Source organism: Marmota monax, unplaced genomic scaffold, assembly GCF_021218885.2.
Source record: "Marmota monax isolate L192 unplaced genomic scaffold, Marmota_monax_Labrador192_F-V1.1 WCK01_AAM20220418_F8-fsc00328, whole genome shotgun sequence".
NCBI lineage: Eukaryota > Metazoa > Chordata > Mammalia > Rodentia > Sciuridae > Marmota > Marmota monax.
The window spans coordinates 572,805-585,256 of record NW_026693470.1 but is presented as its reverse complement, the minus strand read 5'-3'; the positions used below and the strand labels follow the sequence as shown (position 1 = coordinate 585,256).

General features: G+C 36.5%; 1 long non-coding RNA gene across 1 annotated transcript in view; it reads right to left on the bottom strand.

The window, feature by feature from the left end:
* LOC124101681 (uncharacterized) overlaps positions 1 to 9,368 on the bottom strand; it is a 57,078-nt gene extending 47,710 nt beyond the window's left edge. The window contains exons 1-2 of the long non-coding RNA XR_009228055.1: positions 8,980 to 9,368; positions 8,327 to 8,528 (exon numbers count right to left, since the gene is read on the bottom strand). This is a non-coding gene — a long non-coding RNA (uncharacterized LOC124101681). The remainder of the gene's footprint in view (positions 1 to 8,326; positions 8,529 to 8,979) is intronic.
* Between the last annotated feature and the right edge of the window lie 3,084 nt (positions 9,369 to 12,452).

Here is a 12,452-nt window from a genome sequence, read left to right as displayed (position 1 = left end):
CTCTGGCTATATATCCTAAGCAGGAACACCACCTAAGGATGCTAGCTAAAAAAAAAAAAAAAAAAAACAGACCAAAACAACAAATCCAAATTAAAAACACAAATAGGACAAAATAACAAACCCAAATCAAAGAACCAATATCCAACCATTTGTTGAATAGGCTATCTTTTTTCTCCAATGTGTATTCTTGGCACCTTTGTCTAATGTAAGATGACTATATTTTGTGGGTTTGTCTCTCTGTGTCTTCTATTTTGTGCCATTGGTCTATATGTCTATTTTGGTGCCAATAGCATGCTGTTTTTGTTACCATTATTCTGTAGTATAGTTTAGGATATTGTGACGCCCCCTGCTTCACTTTTCTTGCTAAAGATTGCTTTGGCTATTCTGGGTCTCTTATTTTTCTAAATGTATTTTATAATTACTTTTTCTATTTCTATGAAGAATGTTGTTGGGATTTTAATTGGAATTGCATGAAATCTGTATAACAGTTTTGGTAGCATGGCCATTTTGCCATTAGTGTGACCATTAATTCTACCTATCCAAGAGCATGGGAGATCTTTCCATTTTCTAAGGTCTTCTTCAATTTCTTTCTTTAATCTTCTGTAGTTTTCATTGTAGAGGTCTTTCACTTCTTTTGTTAAATTGATTCCCAAGTATTTTTTGAGGCTATTGTGAATGGGGTAGTTTTCTTAATTTCTCTTTCAATGGATTTATCCCTTATGCATAGAAATGAATTTTATTTATGGGTATTGATTTATATTCTCCTACTTTGCTGAATTCATTTATTAGTTCTAGAAGTTTTCTGGAGGAATTTTTTGGATTCTCTAAATATAGAATCATGTCACTGGCAAATAGAGATAGTTTGAGTTCTTCTTTTCCTATTTATTTCCCTTTAATTTCTTTCATCAGTCTTATTGTTCTGGCTAGAGTTTCAAGGACTATGTTGAATAGAAGTGGTGAAAGGGGGAATCCCTATCTTGTTCAGCTTTCAGACGGAATGCTTTAAATTTTTCTCTAGTTAGAATGATGTTGGCCTTGGGCTTAGCATAGATAGCTTTTACAATGTTGAAGTATATTCCTACTATCCCCAGTTTTTCTAGTGTTTTGAACATGAAGAGGTGCTATATTTTGTCAAATGCTTTCTTTGCATCTATTGAAATAATCATGATTCTTGTCACTAAGTCTGTTGATGTGATGTATTACATTTATTGATTTCCATATGTTGAACCCACTTTGCATCCCTGGGATAAACTCCACTTAATCATGGTGCACTATCTTTTTAATAAGTTTTTTAATATGATCTGCCAAAATTTTATTGAGAATTTTTGCAACTCTGTTCATCAGGGATATTGGTCTGAAGTTTCCTTTCCTTGAGATATCTTTGTCTGGTTTTGGGATCATAGTGATACTAGCCTCATAAAATGAGTTTGGAAGGATTCCCTCCTTTTGTATTTCATGGAATAATTTGAGGAGTTTTGGTATTAGTTTTCCTTGAAAGTCTTGTAGAACTGGACTGAAAATCCATCTGGTCCTGGGCTTTTCTTATTTGGTAGGCTTTTGATGGCATCTTCTGTTTCATTGCTTGAAACTGATCTGTTTAAATTGTGTATGTCCTTCTGATTTAGTTTGGGTAGGTCATATGTCTCTAGAAAGTTGTTGAGTCTTTGAGATTTTCTTTTTTTTTTTTTTTTGAGTATAAATTTTCAAAATATTTTCTAATTATCTTCTATATTTCAATAGTGTCTGTCTTGATATTTCCTTTTTCATCATGAATTTTAGTAATTTGAGTTTTCTCTCTACTACTTTTTGTTGGTAGGGCTAAGCATTTATCAATTTTACTTGTTTTTTCAAAGAACCAACTTTAAGTTTTGTCAATTTTTTCAATTGTTTCTTTTGTTTCCATTTCATTGATTTCAACTCTGATTTTAATTCTTTCCTGTCTTCTACTACTTTTGGTGTTGACTTTTTCTTCTTTTTCTAGGGCTTTGAGATGTAATATTAGTCATTTATTTGTTGACTTTTTATTCTTTCAATGAATGAACTCAATGAAATGAACTTTCCTCTTGGCACTGCCTTCATAGTGTCCCATTGGTGTTCTCATTTACCTCTAAGAATTTTTTAATCTCTTCCCTGATGTCTTCTGTTATTCATTGTTCATTCAATAGCATAATTTAGTCTCCAGGTGCTGGAGTAGCTTCTATTTTTATCATTGATTTTTAATTTCATTCCGTTATGATCTGATAGAATGCAGGGTAGTGTCTCTATTTTTTTTTTTTTTGTATTTGCTGAGAGTTGCTTTGTAACATAACATATGGTCCGTTTTAGAGAAGGATCCATCTGCTGCTGAGAAGAAGGTTTATTCACTTGATGATGGATGAAATACTCTATATATGTCCATCAAGTCTAAATCATTGATTATATTATTTAGTTCTATAGTCTCTTTGTTTAGTTTTTGTTTGGAAGACCTATCCAGTAGTGAAAGGGGTGTGCTACAGTAACCCAGTATTATTGTGTTGTGGTCTATTAGATTCCTGAAATTGAGACAGGTTTGTTTGATGTACATAGATGCTCCATTGTTTGGGGCATAAATATTTATAACTGGTATGTCCTGTTGATGTATGATTCCCTTAAGCAGTATGAAATGTCCTTCTTTATCCCTTCTGACTAACTTTGGTTTGATGTACACTTTGTCTGATATGAGGATGGAAACCCTGGCTTATTTACACAGTCCATGTGAATGACGTTTTTCCTGTGTCCTTCAAGTATATGGGTGTCTTTTCCTAAGAAGTTAGTCTCTTGAAGACACCATATTTTTGGGTCTTTTTTTTAAAAATCCAATCTGCCAATCTATATCTTTTGATGGATGAATTAAGGCCATTAACATTCAGGGTTATTATTGATATATGATTTGTATTCCTGGTCATTTTGGCTTATTTTTGCTTTTTTTGACTTGACTTAGTTTCTCTTTAGATTGACCTTTTCTTTAGTATAGCTCCTCCCTTTGTTGGTTTTCATTTTTTTTTTTTTTAATTTCCTCCTTGTGGAATATTTTGCCGAGAATGTTTTGTAGTGCAGGCTTTCTAGTGGTGAATTCTTTTAACTTTTGTTTATCATGGAAGGTTTCTATTTCATCTTCAAATCTGAAGCTTAATTTAGCTGGATATAAAATTCTCAGTTGGCATCCATATTCTTTTAGAGCTTGATATATAATATTCCAGGACTTCCGGGCATTGAGGGTCTGAATTATGAAATCAGCTGAAATCTGAATTGGTTTCCCCCTATATGTAATTTATTTTTTTTCTCACAGCCTTTAAAATTCTATCCTTATTCTGTATGTTATTCTCAGTATACTGTTCCTTGGTGTGAGTCTGCTGTAAGTTTATACATTTGGGGTCCTCTAAATCTCTTGTAGTTAATTTTCCATTTCATTCTTTAGATTTGGGAAATTTTCTGGTATTATGTCTTTGAAAAGACTGTGCATTCCTTTGGTTTGTATCTCCATGCCTTCATCTGTTCTGATAAATCTTAGATTTGGTCTTTTCATGTTACCCCATATTTCTTGGAAGTTCTGTTCATAGTTTCTTACCATCTTCTCTGTATGGTTGACTTTATTTTCAAGAGTATATATCTTGTCTTCATTGCCTGAGGTTCTGTCTTCTAAGTGGTCTAGTCTGTTGGTGATACTTTCCACTGAATTTTTAATTTGGTTTTTGTTTCCTTCACTTCAAAGATTTCTGCTTGATTCCTTTTTACAATCTCTGCCTCTTTATTGAAGTTATCTTTTGCTCCCTGTATTTTCTCTCTGATACCATTCTTATTTCAAAGATCAGCCTAATTATGTATCTTCTAAACTCCTTTTCTGTCATTTCTTCTACTGTGTTGTGTATGAATTCTATTGTTGAGACATCTTGGTTTGTTTGAGGAGCTTTGTTCCTGTTTTTTTTTTTTTTTTTTTTTGTGTGTGTGTGTGTGTGTGTGTTGTTTGTGTGTCTTCCCATCTAGCAGTATGGATCTGAGGAAATACAGTTTCTGCCCTATAGTCTTACAGTGTCCCTGAAGGCTTCCAGTACCTTATCTTTAATGGAGAGACCAATATTAACAGCACCAAATGCAAACAATATATACCTTTAAACCAAATAGATCCCATTAAGGCATCTACAGTTTTGTTACAATAACCAGAAATGATGTATTCAGTTATTGTCTACAATAATATAGTAAGTATGCTAAAAGGTTCTACCATTTCTCATGATGGACAATGAGGGAACAGAAGTAGTGTAAGATGTGGTGTTTATGAGGGAGGAGAGAAGATAGAAGTAAAAATGTTTAGTAATACCGAGGGAGTAATTAATAGAGGTTGGCTGTTAGTATGAGATAATTGAGAAAGAGAATCCAATGAGAGAGATAGGCGACAGAAAAAATATATACAGATTTAAAAAAGAAAAAAAGTAAAAATATAAGGATATACAACAAAACTGTAATATACTATTCAGATGTACCATTTTCTCAATAATTGAAGCAAGAAAAATATTTGGATTCAAAGATGGTAGAGAGAGAGGGAAAAAGAGAAAAAAAAAAGGAATACTTCAATGGAAAATTGAACAATAACTTCCATTGGCTTTAAAAAATGTTCTCAGCTGCTCTTCTCTGCTGATAGGTGGGGTTGTCTAAAGTTTGACGGAAGCTCCAGTCTGGTTGGTGCTGTACTGGTTGGGTGGGTGAGCCAATATCAAGATGTTTTCATACCCTTTTCCAGGCTTCCCACTTGTAGCCAACCCCTTTCATCCTCATGTACTTTAGGACTCACTGAGCTGGAGAGAGCCCAGTTTTTTCCAGTTTCTCCAACCTGTGCTCCCTTTGGGGAATTGCCTCTAATCTCTGGTGTTCCATGGGCTTGCTAGACCCAGACTTGCCCACACAAGCCCAGCTTCAATCTGATAGACCTGGGCTTCAGATTCTCCATGCTCTGCCTTACTGCAGTCCCAAGATCTCAATGCTGTTTCAGCTTACAGAGAGATCACCAGGGATGCACTTACACAAAGGAGCGACCCTACAAAGAGACATCCAGATAGTAGCCACTAGCACACCTAGAAGAAAGACCTCAGGTGCAATCAGAGCTGCAGGTACCCCAAAAATATATTTCTAAGCTCTGGCTGGTGTTCCCAGACTGAGGTGGCCGTGCCCCAAGATGGCGGCGGTGCAGCAACAAACCAACAGGTCTTGGTGGATGTTCCAAGATGGTGGTGACTGCTTGTAACCAAACCTGTGGGTACTGTGACAATGGTCTTCCAGAAAGTAGGGGACAGTAGGCAGGGGGCAATCTGCTGGCAGTCTGTGGGTGGTCTGCAGACTAACATCAGGTGATCCACCGGTGGACATCAGGTGGCAGGCGATGGACAGGCAAGAGGCAGGCAAATGGCAGATGACAGGCAGCAGTCAGCAAGGGATCTGTGTTCAAAAGGCAGGCTATATACTGGTACACAATGGGTGATCACAGCAGACAAATGGTGGGTAAACAGCAAGAGATCAATGGACAGCAACACTGCCTTGCAGAGAAACAGTATTTCTTCTGTTTGGACACCGAGTCACAGAGCGACAAGGAATGCATCTTCCCTCTAGATAGCCATCTTGGATCTTCTCCTCCAAAGACATTTTTTACAGAAATAGAAAGAAAAATTCTAAAATTCACACACAAAAGACCTCAAATATCCAAGATAATCTTGGAGAAAAATAAACTAGAGCTATCACAATTCCTAGTATCAAAATATGTTACAAGGATACAGTAATTAAATATTGCCATAAAAAGAGACCAACAGAACAGAACAAAGAACCCAGAAATAAATTCATATGTATATGGTCAACTGATCTTCAACTAAGGTGCCAGGAATACATAAATACATAATGGGAAAAGGATAATCTTTTCATCAAATGGTGTTAAGAAAACTGAATAAACAACAATACAAAATGGTGAAATTAGACTCTTATCTTACACCATAAACATTAGTCATCTCAAAATGGATTACATGCTTCATTTTAAAACTCCTAGAAGAAAACATAGGGGAAACCTTCCTGATATTGATATTGGCAATGATGTCAATAATCTTGTATATAATACCCAAAACACAGGGGGAAAATGTGTAACTAGACAAGTGGGACTACATCAAATTAAAAAGCAGAGAGAAATAGACAATACAGTGAAAAGCCAACCCACAGAATGAGAAAAAATATTTTCATAGATCTGATAAGGAGTCAATTTTCAAAATAGAACTCCTGAAATTCAATATTAAAACCACAACCCAATCAATAGATGAGCTAAGAACCCATTCATTGCTTTTTAATAATATTTTTTAGTTGTGGATGGACCTCAAGTTTGAATATTTATTTTATTTATTTATTTTTATGTGGTGCTGAGGATGAACCTAGTGCCTCACACGTACCAGGCAAGTGCTCTACGCTGAGCCACAACCCCAGCCCCATTTATTGTTTCTATTTATTAATGGAGTTATTGAGTAACCCAATTAAATAACTCAATTAACAAATGGGTGAATACCAGTTAAGATAACTAGTATAGTTTTTTAAAAAGACAAGTCTTTGCAAGAATGTGGATAAACTGGAATCCTTGCACACTGTCGATGGGACTGAAATATGGTACAGCTGCTATACAAAATAGAATGGAGGTTCCTCAAAAAATTAAAAGTAGAACTACCATATGATCCAACAATCTGACTTCTGGGTGTTTATCCAAAAGAATTGAAATCAGAATCTCAAAGACTTATTAGCATTCCCATGTTCACTACAGCCTCTGTTCATGATAACCAAGATGTAGAAACAAACTAAATGTCCATTGGTGACTGAATGGATTTTTAAAATATGGTGTATACATACAATGGCATATCACTCAGTCTTAAAAGGAAGGAAATCCTGCCATATGTGACAATATAGATGAACTTCAAGAACATTATGCTAAATGTAATAAGCCCACCACAGAAAGTCAAACTGCATGATTTCAATTACATGAGGTATCTAAAATAGTCAAACTCCTAGAAGCAAAGAATAGAATAGCGGGTGCCAGGGCTTACAGGGAGAGGAAATGGGAAGTTGTTAATTAACAGATATAAAATTTAAAATGTATGCAAGATGAATAAGTTCAGAAATCTGCTCTACAGTGTTATGTCTATAGTTGTACACTCAAAAATCTGTTAAGGAGTAGATCTCATGTTAGGTGTTTTTAACACAATAAAATTTTAAATGAAAATGAAAAATTTTTAAATGATACAATGCATGAGGACTGTTTCAATCCCCAACATTGCAAAACAAGATAATAAAAATAAATAAAAATTTAAACAAGATACACTTCAAAATATTCAGATGTAAAATTTACATATGTCTGAATGTTCTTGGCTTTTTATTCCAAAAATAAAAGAACTCAGTACTGAATTCTGAATGGGGAAAAACTCATATTAGCTAATTCTATTCAGAAGCTAAATCATAGGAGAACTATTAGTGATAGTAATAAAATTGGATAGGGCATGTTCCTAAATATTTGTCTAATGGCTATTTTTTTGTCTTAACTATCAAGTGGAGTTTTAGACTCCTCAAGTTTGAATATTTAATATTTTCCTGCCATCTAGAAGTTTTGTTTTCAGATATTCTATTTAAGAATTATTCCAAATATCATGACTAATTAGCTGATTCTAATAGTCTCTGCCTAGGTCTTCTGAATTCTCTCAGGTATGAAGTAAAGGAAGAAAACAACTCAGGACTAATTACATCTTAAAAGAGGACTAAAGAACTTTCATTTTTTAAAATCAAGAGTTATTAAACCACAGGAAGAAAAATAAAAATCAGTTACTTGCTACCTGGTTTCTTTAAGAAATCTTATGTTTACAAGAAAGATATAAAATTTCCTACTTACCTGTTTTTATATTGATGACAATAAATATACAGCTTAACTCATTATGTAAATTAAAATAGATTTTAGTTTACATTAAGATGAGTTATAGCAGAAAAACATAGCAGGGAAGAAAATAAGACAAATAAGAGAGACAAGGATTAAAAAACACCTCTCAGGAAAGGGCAGGTAACACATCTCCAGGAAATGAGGCCAAGAGTTTAGACTTTCATGGAGCAATAGCAATCTGGATGTGTCCCTCAGGACTTTTAAAATCCTTATTGCATTAGTACAGATCTCATCACAAATACCCCTATCACCCAGACCCAGTAGAACTTCAGGGTGAAGATGACTCTGCTTCCAAGAGCTGTGAAACACTAAGTTTATGAAGTTGCTCATTCCCAGCTAGATTAAAGATTAATTGATCTTTAACCTTACCTTTCAATATTTGGTAAATCAGAAAATCCAGAAGCAGCTACAACTGTAGATCAAGCCCTAGGCAAAACTGTGATGGAGGCAAGGGAATCCTCAGGTCTTTTCCTCTTCACTTTGGACACCTCACTCAAGAGAAGTATAATGGCTTTTAGGGCAGGTTGCGGAGGTAGTGAAAGCTGGGATGCTTAGCCACCATCACATAGACCTGGAGATGAAGATAAGCTTCATAACTTTTCAGGGGACCTGTGAAAACAGCTTCAGCTATAAAGTGATAATAATAATACTGAAGTTATTGATAAGATTTTGTCGAATTAAAAGCAATGGACTAGCTCAATGCAGTGGCACACGCCTGTAATCCCAGCAGCTCTGGAGGCTGAGACAGGAGGATTGCAAGTTCAAAGCCAGCCTCAGCAAAAAAAAACAAGGCACTAAGCAACTCAGTGAGACCCTATTTCTAAATAAAACACAAATTAGGGCTGAAGATGTGGCTCAGTGATTGAGTAAACCCAGTTCAATCCCCAGTACCCTTCCTCTGCTAAAAAAAGCAATGGACTATTTAAAATGCTAGCACACTGCTTGGCATTGATAAGCACTCTTTAGATATTGGTTACTACCTTGACTGAGTCTAATTTCCTTTTTATGGCACTCAGTCTTACCCTTGAAGTAGGCCTGGTCAGTGTGGTCTAGGCAACAGAACAAAGATCACAGTTTCGGTTCAACAAAAAGTCTGTGGCCTCTGAAAGGGAAGTATATATGTGTGAGAAGAGTCATGTGGAGATAATATAGATGAGATAATCCTTAAAGCCTCTGGGTTAGTCAGCCTTCCATCACTACAAAATAACCTGAGATAATTTATAAGTAAAAAGGTTTGTTTGGCTCACTGTTTCACATCATTTGGCCTGGTAGCTTTGAGAAAAGTCAGTGCATCGTGGTGGGAGTATGTGGTAGAGAAAACCCACTCATCCCATGGCCAGGAGGCAAAAGAGAGAAAGAGGAAGGTACTGGGGTCCCACAATCCCCTTCAAGAGGATATCATAAAGGACCTAAGGAAATTTCACAAGATCCCATCTCCTCAAGGATCCATCACCTCCCAATAGTGCCACTCTGGGGATACATGGGCCTTAGGGGGCAATCAAGATCCAGATATAGTAGTTGTCTACAACTAAACACTAGGATTCTGTGAAATCTCAGTCCTTAGAAAAAGATCTGGAGAAGCAGCTGTTCTGTTCTCTGATGGACCCATACCTACTGCCCACTCTCCTCCATTCTCTAGCTCCCTCCTTCCTCTAGCACACAACTGGGCTCAAAACAAACACTGACTAAATATCCTTTGGCCTGCTCACCAAATCATGTATGGATGAGCTGCTATTAAGGTTCCTCTTTATTGAAGGACACAGAAGAAAAGCTGCACCTTGCTCTGGGATGACAGGACTCACTGTTGTCTATCAAGATGAAGCAGATCTTAAGATGGATGCAGGTTTTGTGTACTTTTAGAATTGAAGACAGTCACTCTGAAGAATTTTTTTATGCAAAATAACACTTTTGGTGGTCTCTATACTTGGTCAACAGCTGCCTTTTGGGTACCATAGAGCAGCCTTCAGTGATGCCTGATAAAACTCAGTATGCCACAACCTCCTGCTGGGCACTTGCTAAAAGGGATTATAGTAGTAAATATGTACCTCTTGAAACTCTGAAGCATTTCTCAAGGACTGGGAGCCTTTCCCAAGAATGTTATCAAAAGAATGAAACCTTAGTCTCCAAGACTCCACAGGAAGTCAAGAATCCTAACTTTGATAATTACCACAGTTAACCTGGATTTTGTGTGTGTGTGTGTGTGTGTGTGTGTGTGTGTTGCTGGGGATTGAACCCCGGGCCTTATGCTTATGAGGCAAACACTCTACCAAGTGAACTATATCCCCAGCCCTAACCTGGACTTCTTTATACTAACCAACCCTTTGTATTTTTACACTTCTCTAGCTCCAATGAGTCACTGCACTCCCTTTAAAAAGCCCAAATCAGAATGGTGCTTAGTTCTTTCCCCTACTGCTAGGCAATTTTTAACTTCCTCATTTCTAAATATTCTTTTGTTTTGCTTTGTTTTGTTTTGAGACAGGATCTCACTATGTTGCCCAGGCAGGTCTCAAACTCCTAGTCTCAAGTGATTCTCATGCCTCAGCCTCCCAAATACTTGAGACCACAGATGCACACCATATGCCTAGCCAACTTCCTCATTTCTAAGATCTGTAAGATGTTTTACAGAACATGGTATTCTGGGGGAGGACCTTAATGTTTGACCTAAGAATGACATGGATGAAACTAAAAGTCTTAAACTAAAAGAATCTTAGATTCAGGACCAAGAGCTACATAAACTATATTCAAGAGCAAGGAGAGGGCTGTGGTGTACCTCATTTTTAAAGTGCTTGCCTGGTGTGGGTAAGGCTCTGGGTTTGATTCTCAGTACTGCAAAAAGTAAAAAGCAAAATAAGTGAGGGGTGTTGACTATGAAATTATATGACTAAAATAGTAAAAGCAGGCTGGGATGCAACTCATTGGTAGTAGCTCTTGCCTACTAGCACACATGAGGCTCTAAGTTCCATTCCCAACATCACTTACACACACACACACACACACACACACACGTAAATAAATAAATAAAAAGGAAAAGACACACCTGCATCCAATTAATACCCAAGACATTATGAGACCCATCAACTGGATAGTAAACAGATTTAGCATAACTCCTGTCTCCTTGTTGGTTGACCTTTAATGAAGACTTTTATTTTTGCAAAAACTGGTGCCATAGGATTGACATATCCATGGGGCAAGGGCCCTGAGGAGTGGTCAGTGAAGTGAGGGAGCAAGCATGACTTATACCTGAGACCAACTGAATACAGAATACCATGTGCCAGAGGTGGAAGTCTAAGTCAAACTTAGAAGACCAGTCTCATGGAAAAACCAAGAGCCTCAGTTGTAGCAAGAAATTTTCAGCAGCAGCAAGTACCTATGACAGATTTCCAGGTGGAACTGAAACAGGCATTTTTAGCTAAGCCTCCAAGAAGTGTTTAAAGCAGGATTGGAACTTTAAAGTAGCTAGATGCCTGCAAAAGCCAGGCATTGTGATGAGGATTCTATCTCTATATATTTTTGTAAGCTGCCTTTTGCATTAGACCAACTTCAAGTTGGTCCCTGGGGAAGCAATAGATAAATTTGCATAGAGCCAATCGAGTTTCATTGGAGGAAACATTGAACATTGAACCTTTTGCTTTTAAGGTTCAATGTTAGAATGGCTCTGAAATGTTGAGGGCATTCCAAATAATAAATGCTAGTTAGAAAGAACACCAAGGATTCTGATGTGCTGGGCAGGGGTAGGGGTAGCATAGTTAGGTGCCATGTTTCAGAATGTGAAATCATGTAAGTATGAATAAAAAGAGCTGAAATCTTGTGACCTTAGCAAAGAGCTCTTTTGACCAAGCTGAACCAGCAAGAATGTCACTGTGGGAGAGAACAAGAATATGTCAAACTCACCTGGAAATGTGGAGGACCCAAACTAGCTAAAACAATCTTGGGGTGGGGGGGACTGGAAGACTCACACTTCCTGATTTAAAAACTTACCACAAAGCAATGATAATCAAAATATTGTGGAACTGGCATTGAGATATACACGTAGATTAACAGTATATAATTGAGAGTTTAGAGGTAAATCTGCACAACTATGATAAATTGATTTTTGACAAAGGTGCTAAAATGGGGGAAAGGATGGTATGTCAACAAATGATACTGGAAAAAGTGAATATTCACATACAAAAGAATGAAGTTGGATCCCCTTACCTCATATATATACAAAAAGTAATTCAAAATGGATCCAAGATCTAAATGTAAGTCCTAAAACAATAAAATAGTTTCATTATGTTGGATTTGAATGTCAAAAAACACAAACAACATCAGAAAATAGATAAATAGACTATATCAAAATGTATAACTTCTGTGTATGAAAGGACACAACAGAGTGAAAAAGCAGTCCACAGAAAGGGAGAAAATGTTGGCAAATCATAGATCTGATAAGTGGTTAATACCAGGATGTGTAAGAACTTCTACAATTCATTACCAAAAATAAACAAAAAAAAAACTG